The sequence below is a fragment of the Peromyscus eremicus genome, chromosome 4 (assembly GCF_949786415.1).
Source record: "Peromyscus eremicus chromosome 4, PerEre_H2_v1, whole genome shotgun sequence".
Classification (NCBI taxonomy): Eukaryota; Metazoa; Chordata; class Mammalia; order Rodentia; family Cricetidae; genus Peromyscus; species Peromyscus eremicus.
Genome location: NC_081419.1, coordinates 113131480 through 113140250, shown reverse-complemented (window position 1 = coordinate 113140250; position 8771 = coordinate 113131480). Strand labels below are relative to the sequence as shown.

Here is an 8771-nt window from a genome sequence, read left to right as displayed (position 1 = left end):
AGGTACTCTGCATGCTATCAAAAGAGAAACTTAACAACCAAGCCAGCCACAACCATTTGCCTACAATAGTACACTACCTGCAAGATATACTAGGGCTGTGGTGGCGCAAAGCTTGTGGAAGTAACCTGCCAATATCTGATCTGATTTAAGGCTCACTCTACGAGATGAAACCTGATACTACTTGGATGAACAAAGAACCCGAGACTAGATAGCTGAGGGGCCTAGGGCAAAGCCAGATAATACTGGTCTTAAAAAAAAAGAAAAAGAAAAAGAAGAAAGATAGAAAGAAAGAAAGAAAGAAAGAAAGGAAGGAAGGAAGGAAGGAAGAAAGAAAGGAAACAGTGATAAAAAGACTCTTAATGGTATTTCGCTATACTAATATATCGGTGTCTTATTGAACCATCATCAGAGAAGCTTCTTCCTGCAGCAGATGGGAACAAATACAGAGACCCACACAGAGTAAGAGACCTTACACAGAGAGTAAGAGGCCTTGGAACATTCAGCCCTAAATGGGATGTCTCCATCAAATCTCTCCCTTCAGAGCTCAAGGAAAAGGATGGGGAAAGAATGTAAGAGCCAGAGGAAACAGAAAACAGTTTTTTTTTTTTTTAAATAAATCAGCATGAGCAATGCTCATATGAACTCACAGAGACTGAAGTAGCATTCACAGGACCTGCATGGGTCTGTACCAGGTCTCCTGGCTTATATTATGGCATCCAGGTTAATGTTTTTATGGGATTCCTGAGCATGTGAATGAGTGGGTCTCTGATTCTTATGCCTTCTCTTGGGCTCTTTTCCTTCTGTTGGTCTGTTTTGTCTGATTTCAATGTGATAGTTTTTGTTCTGTCTTATTAATATTTTTTACATTAAAAAAATTGAATGAATGTAATCCTAGCCACTAAGGGAAAGGTTAACAACAGAACTGTCATTTATACCTGCTGGGAGAGGGAAAATCAGTTTTCTCCAATAGAATGACTCTGGGAATATCAACCACTCCAGGGTAGATCTCCTGTTCAGGAGTAGTTCACCAACAAATAATGGACTCCACAGCTTGTGTGTGTGTGTGTGTGTGTGTGTGTGTGTGTGTGTGCGCGCGCGCATGCGCGCGCTCACATTCACGTACAAGTACATGTTTTTATTTGGTTCCTGTTTGGTGTATTTCGTATTGTTTTTTTCTTTTTGAGGGGTGATGTTTTATTTTGTTTCCTAGTTTTAAGATGTTTTGTTGTTGTATTCTGTTTTTGGATTTTTTTTGAGAAAGAACTGAAGTTGGGTGGAAAGGGAGGAGGATGTGATCTGGACAAACTTGTGGGAGGGGAAGAATATGATAAAAAATTTTTTAAACTTAAAAATTGTCTTAAATAATAAAAATTATTAAAAATATTAAAAAATTAAAGAAGACTCTAAAGATTTAAGTCTTCAAATTTGAATTCTGTCTGAATAGACAATAGACAACATAGCAATGGATTATACAATGTGAGCATAATTAACTCAAGAATAATTTTGTATTTTAAATCAACTGAAGAATTTCTATTGTTAGGGAATCACTTATCTCCTATAGTCACTCACATATAAAATAGCAGCCTCACTGCTTAACAAAGTGAGGGCAGTATTTTTAAATTATCAGGCAATTGGAATACTCAGCTTCTTCACAACTCAGTCCTGAATTGAGTTGACCAGCTAGAAAGTCACTTGTTCAGCATGCACGACACCCTGGATTTTCTCAAAGTGTCTGTGGAATGTTCAAAATGGGTGATGCTTCAGTAAGGGTAAACTGGGTGGCAGTGTGACTGAATCAAAACACAGATATGTTGGTTAGATCCTGTTGACGTGCATTTTTTTAACTTTATTGATTATGTGTGAATTTCGCATTATGGATTTCAGTTCCACTTATCTCTCCACCCACTTCGAATCTACCCTCTGCCCTTGCTAACCTCTCCTGCAAAACAAAACCAAATTTAAAAGAAAAACTAAAACCAAACCAAACAAACAAAGAAACAAAAAATGAAAGAGAGAGAGAGAGAGAGGTCTTGATTTGGAAGCTGCAGGGTGGCCCGTTGAGTCACACAATTTACCCTTTCGTTCATTCATCTATACTTGTGAGTATTCATTGCCATGAGTCATTGGTCTGGCTCAAGGCCTCTGCCTTCTGCTGCACCACCACCGATAACGGACTTTCATTGGGGCTCCTCTTGGATATCTCCTTATTGTCCTGTGTTGTGGAGATAATGCTGTTTTGGATCTATCGTTTTGTCCCCTTCGCCTGTTTCAACAGATCATAGATGAGGTGGATGTTGAGGTTGGACAACTCTTAGCCCTGATTCTGGGCTTGGGTGGTAGCTAGGTTGGTCAGCCTGCCAGTTTTCCCTCATTGTCACTATTGGGACAAGCTCCCCAGCACTGCCTTGGTTAGGTCACTCAGTGAAGCCCGCAGCAAAGATTGGGACCAGTTCTTCTGCTCTCAGGTCCTCAGCTCTGGGTCACCCACACTCACAATACTGGGGCCAGCTCTACCGTTTTGCCCAAGCAAGGTGCATGGCCCTGTCTCCCGACTGCTGTAGGGAGCGTATGGAGGGTGGTGGTGGGGGTGCAGCAGGATCAGGTCTCAAGCTCTCATGTACTCAGGGCTGGCTTACTTGTGTACCCAGCAACAGGGTCAGCTCTGGTGTGTTGTCCAGGCAGGGTGCAGGGCCTGCTCCCCTATGTACTGAAGTGGCTTTTCTGCCTGCCACAGGTAGCGAAGGGTAGAGGTGGGAGGGTATCTTTCCCTCACCCATGCCACTGCGTGGCAGACAAGGGAGGGTGGGGTCAGCTCTGTTGCTCTCACACCCTCAGGGCTGGCTCACCTGTGTCCAGATGACAGAGTCAGCTCTAGTGTGCTGCCCAGGTGAGGTACACAGCCTGTGGTCAGGGGTGGGGCCATCTTTCCTGAGTGCAAGGGCCAATTCTCCCCTGAGAGGTGGAGCCAGCTCTCCTCGGCAGTATCTGGCAAGAGGCTGGGCCAGGCAATCCAGGGCCAGTGAAGAACAGGGCTGGCTCAACACCACATGGTTCCAGAGACCCCATGTGCCACTGACATAATCACAGACCCCAGCTGCAGTAGGCCATGGACCCAAATAAGGCCCTTGGCAGCACCTCAGGCCAGACATCCCCATGGCCCCAGTGGCAGCACAGGCTACCTGAATCAGTTTTGCCCTGGCAGCATGGCCTCAGGTGGATGACCAGACCCTGGGCATCTGCAGAACCCTTGCTGGTAACAGGAGCCACAGATATCAACTCAGACCCTGGCTGCTGCAGAGTCCCAGACCAGGACATGGCCCTCGGAAGCAGCCCTGGCCCAGATGACACTAACTGCCCTCAGACACTCTCATGGCCACAGATAGTATCCCAGACCCTGGGGCATCTGTGTGGTCTTCGGTGGCAACATGGCCTATGGACATTAATACAGACTCTGGCTGTGATAGGACCGTGGACCCATATATGGTCCTTGGCAGCAGCCTGTTACCATGGCACCAGGTAGCAACATAGGCCACCAAGACTGGCATGGCCCTAGGAGCAGCATGGGCCTTGGACATCAACATGGCCCCAGCTGGTGACCTGGACCACAGGCCTCTGCACTGGCACTCAGTGGCAACAGGAGCTACAGACATCAATATAGGCCCTCTTAGCTGCTTCAGGGACTCAGATGAAGAACTGGCCCTTGGCAATAGCCCAGGCCCAGACATCATCTTGGACTCAAGTGGCTAGCGTGCCATTCACATCAGCCGGTTCCTCACGACCCTCACCTCTGCAGATCCACCTCTCTTTCTAGCCCATGAACTGTTCTGTCTGTTGCTCTCTTCCATTTCCCCATGCTGTATTTGCTCACCATAACGGTGGCTGACCACCTGGCACTAGGGTTCTTGGTTAGGTCACAGGTGGCGCTTGGTTGAGTCTTGCCTGCCCCAGCAACAAGGCATTACTTGTCTTTTCTTCTGGAGCTATTGCCTTTCTTCTATCGTGTACCCAGGCCTAGAAACCTTGGGCAGTGCTTGATATGTGGCAGGGGCAGCTGAGGTCATCAGCAGGCCAGGCTGTGGAAGCAGCATGGCAGCTGGCTGCTTGAAAGCTATAAGAGCAGCACCAGAACAGTCCAAGGAGGCAGGTTGGTAGAAGAAGAGATGACCAGAGAGGGTGGAGGGTTGAGGTTAAAGAAAGACAGACATCTGTAAGAAGCTAGAGAAGAGAAACTTAAGATACTGCTTATTGGAAGAATATCTAATGGGCTGTCAAATCTGTATTGCCAAGGTCTCATATATGCTAGGCCAAGAGCTGTAACTCTGGTTATAAGAGTTTTAGGAATCTAGACTTCCTAGGCCTACACAAGTGATATAACATTGGCTATATCCTGATGCCTAGGCTCACTTGCACCTGGAATGACAGCTACAACCATAGGTCAGCTCCATAAGAGCTATGATATATAAAGAGCTAAGAGTCCAGATAAGATATCCAAAGTCTATAAGAGATCTGTAGAAGGTGCCACTGGTTACCATGTTGTCCACTTGCCTACTGCTGTAATTACTTGATGCCATCAAACAACCAAGGATTCAAATGCTGCCAATGACCAGCATAGGAAGAGTATCTTGCTTACTCATGGCCCCTATTCATGTAAGTAAAAGGGCCTAATTAGCTGACTAGCAATGCTTGGGCTTAGTATCTTGTTGGGTTCATTCCTATGACTGGAAGTTGGTGCTGGCATTGGAGTTGACCTCATGTAGATTATAGACTAGGGAAACTATAATTGGTTTCTTTCTGTGATAACATTTCTGTCTGTCCAAAATAACTGGACAGACTGATTAATTGCTTAGGGACATTTCTGCAAACAAATGATCTATTTAAATGTGTCTTTCCACTTATTCAGTCAGATCATTTATTTTTTCCTTGTTCCCTTTCTTTCTTTCTATACACATGATAGAAAGGACTCTTCAAAAAATAGCTTCCAAATTCTGAAGTGCAACTTGTTCTATGTCACATTGGTCAAAAAAGTTACTGACTCAATTTTAAGGGACGAGGATTTAGACTTCATGTCTTGGTCTGAAGCATGAGGATACAGGAGGAAAGGAACTGGTATCCATTATTTTTGAAGTCCATCTATCATATCATAAGTCTAAGAAACTCTGCCATTCCAAGCCAATAGAAGATAAAGGGATGGTATATATACCCTTTCATTTCTCATTGCAAGGCATTGATGTCTCTTGGTTTTGTAAACTTAAGTGTGCTTTAGTCTCCTTTTAAGAAGAGAAGAACTAAATTGAAGTGGGTTAAGTTACAATTGCTTTGTTTTTTGTGGCCACTTTTTATTCAGGTAGCTAAATATTTTATGCAGTCTCATTAGCTATAGGATATCATACAGTCTGGATCATACACTGTAGAATAATTTCTTAACCCAAAATTGATTTGATTCTGCAAATACATGCAGTACACACAGCATGATGTGCTGCTTATTGGAGAGTTTTGAAGCTTTTTTGTTTATACAATTAAATAAAAGCAATAATTGGACAGATTGATTCATTGCTTAGGGATATTTCTACAAACAATTGATCCATTTAAATGTGTCTTTCCACTTATTCAACCAGGTTGTTTATTTTTCCTTGCTCCCCCTCTTCCTTTCTATACATATACATATATACATACATGTATTTTATATACTCTATTAATATGTATGCTGTTTTACATATATATGTACTCATATGTAAATATATATTCCTATGTGTTAATTGATGCATGTGTTAGGGACAAATTTATTTCACTAAGGATTGGTCTAGCACAGCAGTTCTCAATCTGTGAGTTACAACTACTTTGGAGGGTCAAATGACCCTTTCACAAGGGTCACCTAAGGCCACTGGAAGACATATTATGGTTCATAACAGTAGCAAAATTCCAGTTATGAAGTAGCAATGAAAATAATTTTATGGTTGGGATCACCACAACATGAGTAACTTTATTAAAGGGTCACAGCATTAGGAAGGTTGAGAAGCACTGATCTAGTCATTTACTGTTTTTCATCCAGGGATTATTGCCTATGAGGTTAGGATAAGGGAGAGGGATCTTCACTTTTGCGGGGGACTCTTACATTTGTACTCAGGTATTGTTATTCAAATGAAATTATATGCAATCCAAGAGATGTGTAAGTGAAAAAGACAGTCATTATATGGTGTAGAGTAGACATTATGATAAAAAATTCATTACAATTTGACAATGAGGAATGAATTCATGACATTCTCAGAAATATTCTCTAACATTGAGGTATACTTTCAGCAAAACATTTCCTCCAGCTAGGTTGTAAGTAGTACCATTTTATTGTTGGGCATTTATGGATTCATATTATATGCATATATACATACACACACATATATGTATATGGTAAAGATGATTTTTTCAACATAAACATTTCCAAGTGGCTACAATTTTTGAACTTTGGTTGCATTTCTCAATTCTTTTTAATATATGAAGTACTTCAAAAGATGTTAGTTCCTTCTTTCTTGGCTTCATGAAACCACGTTCCATCCTTGTGTGCACTTCCTGGGTCTGGGACAATGGTGCAAATGGCTACCCTTTCTATCCAGTGCTGATAGCTCTCCGTAACTTTACATTTGTCACATTAAAAACAAAGTGCTTATCATCTTAGCAGCAGATTCAGGAAATTCATTTTCTTGGAAAGACTAGCTCTTTTGAAAAATGCCTTTGATATGTGTCTGTTGCACAAAAGTTAGCTTTGGGCTGGCCTCTGTACTCACATAAAAGATGGGAGAGAATGCCAATAACTGAAGAAGTAGTTGCAGTGGCCAGCTGAGAAGTGAGTATTAAGGGAGTTCAAGGAGGGGTAAGACCTTCAGAGTAGAAGGAACTTACTACATTGTTTCCTACATAAATGGTTGCTAAAATGCTTGCTTTAGTCAATTCTACATTGCCCATAAATGCTTTTGTGTATGTGTTCTATTTTAGAATCTCAGAGAAAGGGAAGGATAATGGGAGGAATGGCAGTTGGAACCACATAAAGGAGTAATGTAATTTGGTGCAAAAGTGGGTGATAGAGCAGGCCCAGTAGGGTAGGAAATCAGCAGTCTGTGTTCCAGGCTGCTAAAGCAAGGGCCTTGCTAATGTGAATCAAAGGAAAGAGTGAGAAGAGCCTAAGGGACTTTCCTCTCCTAGCAAAAGTAACTTCATCTCTATCATCCATTTCCAACCAATGCCAAGAAGTTGATCGCACTCTTGCCTATGGAAGACAGCACTAACAGTAGGCTTAGAAACTCATTTGACAGTAGGTGGATCAGATTCCTAGCTGTAGCCTAGCACACAGGATAGTTAGTATGACATTTAGTGAGTTCACTGACTCCTGCCTCACTTTCTCCTACAGTATATTGGAGCTAATGATTTCTACTTTAAAGACTTAAGTGAAGAGATGACTACAAATTCTTTCTGCCAGAGGCCCCCAAGTATTCTGCAGAATAGCTATTACCATTGGTAGTAAAATTATTGCAATTATGAAGAAGAATGATCAGCCATTTGGTGTGATGCTATAGGGGGGCCATTTGCTTTGCAGGAACACCATGATCTGGCAGTTTCGCATTTGCATGGAACTTGGCAGCAATAGCTCAGAACAGAAATAGCTGAAACAGTAGACACAGACTTGGTGATATTTCAGAACTACACTCTGAGGTTTGCAGATACAATGTCCTCTGGAATTAGTACACAGACTCTGGATCAGAGGGGAAAGGAACATTAAGACATAAGTAAGATCAGTGTAGGGCAGGTGCCAAAGGAGCTTCCTGGGGCAGCATGGGAATAAGTGAAATCTATGAGATTCGACACTAAAAGTCATTGTGGCTTAGGAAGCTGTTTTGGTCAAATCTTTATGAATCAGACCTGGAGTCATGATCTGAGTGTTCTGAGGACCTGGTGAGGATGCAGGGAAGACAGATAAGGAGAATAAAGTGTAGAGGCCAAACAAGGGCACCATGTGGGAGGACTCATCTCGAGGGTTCTCTGAAGCTTAACTTGCCATGTGAGGTAAGAGGACTGGCCTTTGTTACACAGCATCTGCCACTCATTGGCACTTTCCAGTTCTTGTTATATGACAGAAATCAGGGACAGAATGGAAAACCCTGATGGAGACCAGAACAAAGGGCAGTGACAGGATATGGTCACTCATGCCATGAGGTTGAGTTAGTGCCCACCAGGATGGTCAGACTAGTTGTTATACCCAGGTGCTTCTCTAACAGATTGATTAAACCCATTGTTCTGAGCCTCTGCATGATATATTGGTACTATGCAGCCCCAAACCCACTGCTAAGCTCTTTAATATCTTCCTTCAGACTGCTATACTGACCTGATTATTCAATATCCTGTCATAGAAGAAGGGGTTTTAGGATATCACCTATGGATGGTGTCTTTTAGGTCATTAGTATATAGCCTCCTTCCTTGCACATTTCTTAATGAAATTGTATTAAAGTCCCTAAACTCTGTTCTCAATAAGATAATTTCCAAAGCACTGTAGGCAATCACAAAGGCAGCACATTTTGGGATTCTCATTGGTTCACTTGTCTTCCTTATCTAGGAAGTCTTGGGTGATTTGGGTAATATATGTGGCCTGATTTAGTAAAGTGACTTTTAATAGCAAAGGGATTTTTTTTCTTCTAAACCCAGATGTTCAATGGAAAATTTCAGAAAAGCTATGAATCACTATAAAGTGATATACCCTGAGAAGGGAGAAGGCACTGTTCGCTAGTTAC

The 8771-nt window shown here is 42.4% G+C and overlaps 1 pseudogene; it reads left to right on the top strand.

The window, feature by feature from the left end:
- Window positions 1-3543: 3543 nt before the first annotated feature.
- The window catches only part of LOC131907888 (mortality factor 4-like protein 1), a 48192-nt pseudogene continuing 42964 nt past the window's right edge, over window positions 3544-8771 (top strand).